Source organism: Chenopodium album, chromosome 20 (genome assembly GCF_948465745.1).
Source record: "Chenopodium album chromosome 20, dcCheAlbu1.1, whole genome shotgun sequence".
Classification (NCBI taxonomy): domain Eukaryota; kingdom Viridiplantae; phylum Streptophyta; class Magnoliopsida; order Caryophyllales; family Amaranthaceae; genus Chenopodium; species Chenopodium album.
In genome coordinates this window covers 21592261-21601517 of record NC_137853.1, presented here as the reverse complement: position 1 = coordinate 21601517, position 9257 = coordinate 21592261, and positions in this window count along the sequence as shown.

Sequence of the window (9257 nt, the reverse complement as noted above, 5' to 3'; positions counted from 1 at the left end):
CAAACTCATTCAACAAAGCTTTTTTTAATCAAATGAAAGTTAAACACATTAAAACAAAGCTTTTTGAATCAAATGAAAGTTAAATTCATTCAACAAAGGTAATTGAGTCAAATGAAAGCCAAACACATTCAAATAAAGCATTTAAAATCTAATGAAAGTCAAATGCATTCAACAAAGCTAATTGAGTCAAATGAAAGTCAAACAAATTCAAATAAAGCTTTTAAAATAAAATGAAAGTTAAATGAAAGTCAAACACATTCATACAAAGCTTTTTGAATCAAATTAATGTCAAAAACATTCAAACAAAGCTTTTTGAACCAAATGAAAGTCAAATGCATTCAACAAAGATAATTGAGTCTAATGAAAGTCAAACACATTCAAACAAAGCTTTTTGAATCAAAATAAAGTCAAATGCATTCAACAAAGCTTTTTAACTCAAATAAAAGTCAAACACATTCTAACAAAGCTTTTTAAATCAAATGAAAGTCGAATGCATTCAACAAAGATAATTGAGTCAAATGAAAGTCAAACACATTCATACAAATCTTTTTGAATCAAATAAAGTCAAATGCATTCAACAAAGCTAATTGACTCAAACGAAAGTCTAACACATTCAAACAAAGCTTTTTGAATCAAATGAAAGTCAAATGCATTCATCATAGGTAATTGAGTCAAATGAAAGTCAAACACATTCAAACAAAGCTTTTTTAATCAAATGAAAGCAAAATGCATTCTACAAAGATGATTGAGTCAAATTAAAGTCAAACACATCCAGACAAAGCTTTTTGAATCAAATGATAGTCAAATGCATTCAACAAAGCTAGTTGAGTTAATTGAAAGTCAAACACATTCAAACAAAGCTTTTTGCATCAAATGAAAATAAAATGCATTCAACAAAGCTTATTGAGTCAAATGAAAGTCAAACACATTCAAACAAAGCTTTTTCAATTAAATGAAAGTGAAATGCAATTAACAAAGCTTATTAAGTCAAATGAAAGTCAAACACATTCATACAAATCTAATTGAGTCAAATGAAAGACAAGCACATTCAAACAAAGCTTTTTGAATCAAATGAAATTCAAATGCATTCAACAAAGCTAATTGAGTCAAATTAAAGTCAAACACATTCAAACAAAGCTTTTTAAATAAAATGAAAATCAAATGCATTCATCAAAGCTAATTGAATCAAATAAAAGTCAAACATTCAAATAAAGCTTTTTGAATCAAATGAAAGTCAAATGAATTCAACAAAGTTAATCGAGTCAAATGAAAGTCAAACACATTCAAACAATGCTTTTTTTATCAAATGAAAGTCAAATGCATTCCACAAAGCTAAATGAGTAAAATGAAAATCAAACTCATTCAACAAAGCTTTTTGAACCAAATGAAAGTCAAATAGATTTAAACAAAGCTTTTAAAATCAAATGAAAGTCAAATGCATTCAACAAAGCTCATTGAGTAAAATTAAAGTCAAACTCTTTCAACAAAGCTTTTTGAACCAAATGAAAGTCAAACACATTCAAACAAAGCTTTTAAAATCAAATGAAAGTCAAATGCATTTAACGAAGCTAATTGAGTCAAATTAAAGTCAAACTTATTTATACAAAGCTTTTTGAATCAATTGAAAGTCCAATGCATTCAACAAAGCTAATTGAGTCATTTGAAATTCAAACTCATTCAACAAAGCTTTTTTTAATCAAATGAAAGTTAAACACATTAAAACAAAGCTTTTTGAATCAAATGAAAGTTAAATTCATTCAACAAAGGTAATTAAGTCAAATGAAAGCCAAACACATTCAAATAAAGCATTTAAAATCTAATGAAAGTCAAATGCATTCAACAAAGCTAATTGAGTCAAATGAAAGTCAAATAAATTCAAATAAAGCTTTTAAAATCAAATGAAAGTTAAATGAAAGTCAAACACATTCATACAAAGCTTTTTGAATCAAATTAATGTCAAAAACATTCAAACAAAGCTTTTTGAACCAAATGAAAGTGAAATGCATTCAACAAAGATAATTGAGTCTAATGAAAGTCAAACACATTCAAACAAAGCTTTTTGAATCAAAATAAAGTCAAATGCATTCAACAAAGCTTTTTAACTCAAATAAAAGTCAAACACATTCTAACAAAGCTTTTTAAATCAAATGAAAGTCGAATGCATTCAACAAAGATAATTGAGTCAAATGAAAGTCAAACACATTCATACAAATCTTTTTGAATCAAATAAAGTCAAATGCATTCAACAAAGCTAATTGACTCAAACGAAAGTCTAACACATTCAAACAAAGCTTTTTGAATCAAATGAAAGTCAAATGCATTCATCATAGGTAATTGAGTCAAATGAAAGTCAAACACATTCAAACAAAGCTTTTTGAATCAAATTAAAGTGAAATTAATTGAATAAAGCTTTTTGACTCAAATGAAAGTCAAACAAATTTAAACAAAGCTTTTTGAATCAAATGAAAGTCAAATGCATTCAACAAAGATAACTGAGTCTAATGAAAGTCTAACACAATAAAACAAAGCTTTTTGAATCAAATAAAGTCAAAGGCATTCAACAAAGCTTTTTGACTCAAATAAAAGTTAAACACATTCAAACAATGCTTTTAAAATCAAATGAAAGTCGAATGCATTTAACAATGATAATTGAGTCAAATGAAAGTCAAACACATTTATACAAAGCTTTTTGAATCAAATAAAGTTAAATACATTCAACAAAGCTGATTGAGTAAAATGAAAGTCAAATATATTCAAACAAAGCTTTTTGAATCAAATGAAAGTCAAATGCATTCGTCATAGGTAATTGAGCCAAACGAAAATCAAACATATTCAAACAAAGCTTTTTTAATCAAATGAAAGTAAAATGCATTCAACAAAGATAATATTGTCAAATTAAAGTCAAAAACATTTAGACAAAGCTTTTTGAATCAAAAGAAAGTAAAATGCATTCAACAAAGATAATTGAGTCAAATGAAAGTCAAACACATTCAAACAAAGATTTTGGATTCAAATGAAAGTCAAATGCATTCATCATAGGTAATTGGGTCAAATGAAAGTCAAACATATTCATACAAAGCTTTTTGAATCAAATAAAGTCAAATGCATTCAACAAAGCTAATTGACTCAAACGAAAGTCAAACACATTCAAACAAAGTTTTTTGAATCAAATGAAAGTCAAATGCATTCATCATAGGTAAATGAGTCAAATGAAAGTCAAACACATTCAAACAAAGCTTTTTTAATCAAATGAAAGCAAAATGCATTCTACAAAGATGATTGAGTAAAATTAAAGTCAAACACATTCAGACAAAACTTTTTGAATCAAATTAAAGTCAAATGCATTCAACAAAGATAATTGAGTCAAACGAAAGTCAAACACATTCAAACAAAACTTTTCGAATCAAATGAAAGTCAAATGCATTCAACAAAGCTTTTTGAATCAAATGAAAGTCAAACACATTTAAACAAATCTTTTTGAATCAAATGAAAGTCAAATGCATTTAACAAAGATATTTGAGACAAATCAAAGTCAAACACATTCATACAAAGCTTTTTGAATCAAATGAAAGTCAAATGCATTGAACAAAGCTTTTTGACTCAAATGAAAGTCAAACACATTCAAACAAAGCTTTTTGAAAGAAATGAGAGTCAAATGCATTCAATAAAGATAATTAAGTGAAATGAAAGTCAAACACATTCATACAATGCTTTTTGAATATAATGAAAGTCAAATGCATTCAACAAAGATAATTCAGCCAAATAAAAGTCAAACACATTCAAACAAAGCTTTTTTAATTTAATGAAAGTCAAATGCATTCAACGAAGCTAATTGAGTTAAATGAAAATCAAACAGATGCAAACAAATCTTTTTGAATCAAACGAAAATAAAATGCATTCAACAAAGCTAATTGAGTCAAATGAAAGTCAAACACATTCAAACAAAGCTTTTTGAATTTAATGAAAGTCATATGCATTCAACAAATATAATTGAGCCAAATGAAAGTCAAACATATTCATACAAAGCTTTTTAAATTAAATAAAAGTCAAATGAAAATCTAACACATTCAAACAAAGCTTTTTGAATAAAATGAAAGTCAAATGTATTCAACAAAGCTTTTTAACTCAAATGAAAGTCATACACATTCAAACAAAGCTTTTTGAATCAAATGGAAGTCAATTGCGTTCAACAAAGATAATTTAATCAAATTAAAGTCATACACATTCATACAAAGATTTTTGAATCAAATGAAAGTTAAATTCATTCAACAAAGCTTTTTGACTCAAATGAGGGTCAAACACATTAAACAAAGTTTTTTGAATCAAATGAGAGTCAAATGCATTCAATAAATATAATTGAGTCAAATGAAAGTCAAACACATTCATACAAAGCTTTTTGAATCTAATGATAGTCAAATGCATTAAACAAAGATAATTCTGCCAAATGAAAGTCAAACACATTCAAATAAAGCTATTTGAATCAATTGAAAGTAAAATGCATTCAACAAAGCGAATTAAGTTAAATTAAAGTCAAACACATTCAAACAAAGCTTTTTGAATCAAATGAAAGTAAAATGCATTCAACAAAGCTAATTGAGTCAAATGAAAATCAAACACATTCAAACAAAGCTTTTTTGAAATAAATGAAACTAAAATGCAATTAACAAAGCTAATTAAGTTAAATGAAAGTCAAACACATTCTTATAAAGCTTTTTGAATCAAATGAAAGTCAAATGAATTTAACAAAGATAATTGAGTCAAATGAAAGTCAAACACATTCAAACAAAGATTTTTGAATCAAATGAAAGTCAAATGCATTCAACAAAGATAATTGAGTCAAACGAAAGTCAAACACATTCAAACAAAACTTTTCGAATCAAATGAAAGTCAAATGCATTGAACAAAGCTTTTTTACTCAAATGAAAGTCAAACACATTTCAACAAAGCTTTTTGAATCAAATAAAAGTCAAATGCATTCAACAGAGATAATTTATTCAAATGAAAGTCAAACACATTCATACAAAGCTTTTTGAATCAAATGAAAGTCAAATGCATTGAACAAAACTTTTTGACTCAAATGGAAGTCAAACACATTCAAACAAAGCTTTTTGAATCAAATGAGAGTCAAATTCATTAAACAAAGCTAATTGTAGCAAATGAAAGTTAAATCAATTCAACAAAGCTTTTTGACTAAAATGAAAGTCAAACACATTCAAATAAAGCTTTATGAATCAAATGAAAGTCAAGTGCATTTAATAAAGATAATTGAGTCAAATGAAAGTCAAACACATTCAAACAAAGTTTTTTGAATCAAATGAAAGTCAAATTCTTTCAACAAAGATAATTGAGTCAAATGAAAGTCAAACGCATTCAAACAAAGCTGTTTGAATCAAATGAGAGTCAAATGCATTCAACAAAGATAATTGAGTCAAACGAAAGTCAAACACATTTAAACAAAACTTTTCGAATTAAATGAAAGTTAAATGCCTTCAACAAAGCTTTTTGACTCAAATGAAAGTCAAACACATTTAAACAAAGCTTTTTGAATCAAATGAAAGTCAAATGCATTCATTAAAGATATTTGAGTCAAATGAAAGTCAAACACAGTCATACAAAGCTTTTTGAATTTAATGAAAGTCAAATGCATTCAACAAAGATAATTCAGCCAAATGCATTCAACAAAGCTAATTGAGTTAAATGAAAATCAAACAGATTCAAATAAAGCTTTTTGAATCAAATGAAAATAGAATGCATTCAACAAAGCTAATTGAGTCAAATGAAAGTCAAACACATTCAAACAATGCTTTTTAAATTAAATGAAAGTGAAAATGCAATGAACAAAGCTAATTGAGTCAAATGAAAGTCAAACACATTAAAACAAAGCTAATTGAGTCAAATGAAAGTCAAACACATTCAACCAAAGCATTTTAAATTAAATGAAAGTGAAATGCAATGAACAAAGCTAATTGAGTCTAATGAAAGTCTAACACATTCAAACAAAGTTTTTTGATTCAAATTAAAGTCAAATGCATTCAACAAAGCTTTTTTACTCAAATGAAAGTCAAATGAATTCAATAAAGATTATTGAGTCAAATGAAAGTTTCACACATTCAAACAAAGCTTTTTTAATAAGATGAAAGTCAAATGCATTCAACAAAGCTAATTTAGTCAAATAAAAATCAAACACATTGAAACAATGCTTTTTGAATAAAATGAAAGTAAAATGCATTAAACATAGCTAATTGAGTCAAATGAAAGTCAAATACATTCAAACAAAGCTTTTTGAATTAAATGAAAGTGAAATGCAATTCACAAAGCTAATTGAGTCAAATGAAAGTCAAACACATTTATAAAATGATAATAGAGTCAAATAAAAGTCAAATGCATTCTACAAAGCTAATTGAGTCAAATAAAAGTCAAACACATTCAAACAATGCTTTTTGAATCAAATGAAAGTCAAATGCATTCAACAAAGATAATTGAGTCAAATGAAAGTCAAACACATTCATACAAATCTTTTTGAATCAAATGAATGTCAAACACATTAAAAAAAAGCTTTTTGAACCAAATGAAAGTCAAATGCATTCAACAAAGATAAATGAGTCAAATGAAAGTCAAACACATTCAAACAAAGCTTTATGAATCAAATGAAAGTCAAGTGCATTTAATAAAGATAATTCAGTCAAATGAAAGTCAAACACATTCAAACAAAGTTTTTTGAATCAAATGAAAGTCAAATGCTTTCAACAAAGATAATTGAGTCAAATGAAAGTCAAACACATTCAAACAAAGCTGTTTGAATCAAATGAGAGTCAAATGCATTCAACAAAGATAATTGAGTCAAACGAAAGTCAAACACATTTAAACAAAACTTTTCGAATCAAATGAAAGTTAAACGCGTTCAACAAAGCTTTTTGACTCAAATGGAAGTCAAACACATTTAAACAAAGCTTTTTGAATCAAATGAAAGTTAAATGCATTCATTAAAGATAATTGAGTCAAATGAAAGTCAAACACATTCATACAAAGCTTATTGAATTTAATGAAAGTCAAATGCATTCAACAAAGATAATTCAGCCAAATGCATTCAACAAAGCTAATTGAGTTAAATGAAAATCAAACAGATTCAAATAAAGCTTTTTGAATCAAATGAAAATAGAATGCATTCAACAAAGCTAATTGAGTCAAATGAAAGTCAAACACATTCAAACAATGCTTTTTAAATTAAATGAAAGTGAAAATGCAATGAACAAAGCTAATTGAGTCAAATGAAAGTCAAACACATTAAAACAAAGCTAATTGGGTCAAATGAAAGTCAAACACATTCAACCAAAGCATTTTAAATTAAATGAAAGTGAAATGCAATGAACAAAGCTAATTGAGTCTAATGAAAGTCTAACACATTCAAACAAAGTTTTTTGATTCAAATTAAAGTCAAATGCATTCAACAAAGCTTTTTTGCTCAAATGAAAGTCAAATGAATTCAATAAAGATTATTGAGTCAAATGAATGTTTCACACATTCAAACAAAGCTTTTTGAATAAGATGAAAGTCAAATGCATTCAACAAAGCTAATTTAGTCAAATAAAAATCAAACACATTCAAACAATGCTTTTTGAATAAAATGAAAGTAAAATGCATTAAACATAGCTAATTGAGTCAAATGAAAGTCAAATACATTCAAACAAAGCTTTTTGAATTAAATGAAAGTGAAATGCAATTCACAAAGCTAATTGAGTCAAATGAAAGTCAAACACATTCATAAAATGATAATAGAGTCAAATAAAAGTCAAATGCATTCTACAAAGCTAATTGAGTCAAATAAAAGTCAAACACATTCAAACAATGCTTTTTGAATCAAATGAAAGTCAAATGCATTCAACAAAGATAATTGAGTCAAATGAAAGTCAAACACATTCATACAAATCTTTTTGAATTAAATGAATGTCAAACACATTAAAACAAAGCTTTTTGAACCAAATGAAAGTCAAATGCATTCAACAAAGATAAATGAGTCAAATGAAAGTCAAACACATTCAAACAAAGCTTTATGAATCAAATGAAAGTCAAGTGCATTTAATAAAGATAATTCAGTCAAATGAAAGTCAAACACATTCAAGCAAAGTTTTTTGAATCAAATGAAAGTCAAATGCTTTCAACAAAGATAATTGAGTCAAATGAAAGTCAAACACATTCAAACAAAGCTGTTTGAATCAAATGAGAGTCAAATGCATTCAACAAAGATAATTGAGTCAAACGAAAGTCAAACACATTTAAACAAAACTTTTCGAATCAAATGAAAGTTAAACGCGTTCAACAAAGCTTTTTGACTCAAATGGAAGTCAAACACATTTAAACAAAGCTTTTTGAATCAAATGAAAGTTAAATGCATTCATTAAAGATAATTGAGTCAAATGAAAGTCAAACACATTCATACAAAGCTTTTTGAATTTAATGAAAGTCAAATGCATTCAACAAAGATAATTCAGCCAAATGCATTCAACAAAGCTAATTGAGTTAAATGAAAATCAAACAGATTCAAATAAAGCTTTTTGAATCAAATGAAAATAGAATGCATTCAACAAAGCTAATTGAGTCAAATGAAAGTCAAACACATTCAAACAATGCTTTTTAAATTAAATGAAAGTGAAAATGCAATGAACAAAGCTAATTGAGTCAAATGAAAGTCAAACACATTAAAACAAAGCTAATTGAGTCAAATGAAAGTCAAACACATTCAACCAAAGCATTTTAAATTAAATGAAAGTGAAATGCAATGAACAAAGCTAATTGAGTCTAATGAAAGTCTAACACATTCAAACAAAGTTTTTTGATTCAAATTAAAGTCAAATGCATTCAACAAAGCTAATTGAGTTAAATGAAAATCAAACAGATTCAAATAAAGCTTTTTGAATCAAATGAAAATAGAATGCATTCAACAAAGCTAATTAAGTCAAATGAAAGTCAAACACATTCAAACAATGCTTTTTAAATTAAATGAAAGTGAAAATGCAATGAACAAAGCTAATTGAGTCAAAAGAAAGTCAAACACATTAAAACAAAGCTAATTGAGTCAAATGAAAGTCAAACACATTCAACCAAAGCATTTTAAATTAAATGAAAGTGAAATGAAATGAACAAAGCTAATTGAGTCTAATGAAAGTCTAACACATTCAAACAAAGTTTTTTGATTCAAATTAAAGTCAAATGCATTCTACAAAGATTTTTTACTCAAATGAAAGTCAAATGCATTCAAT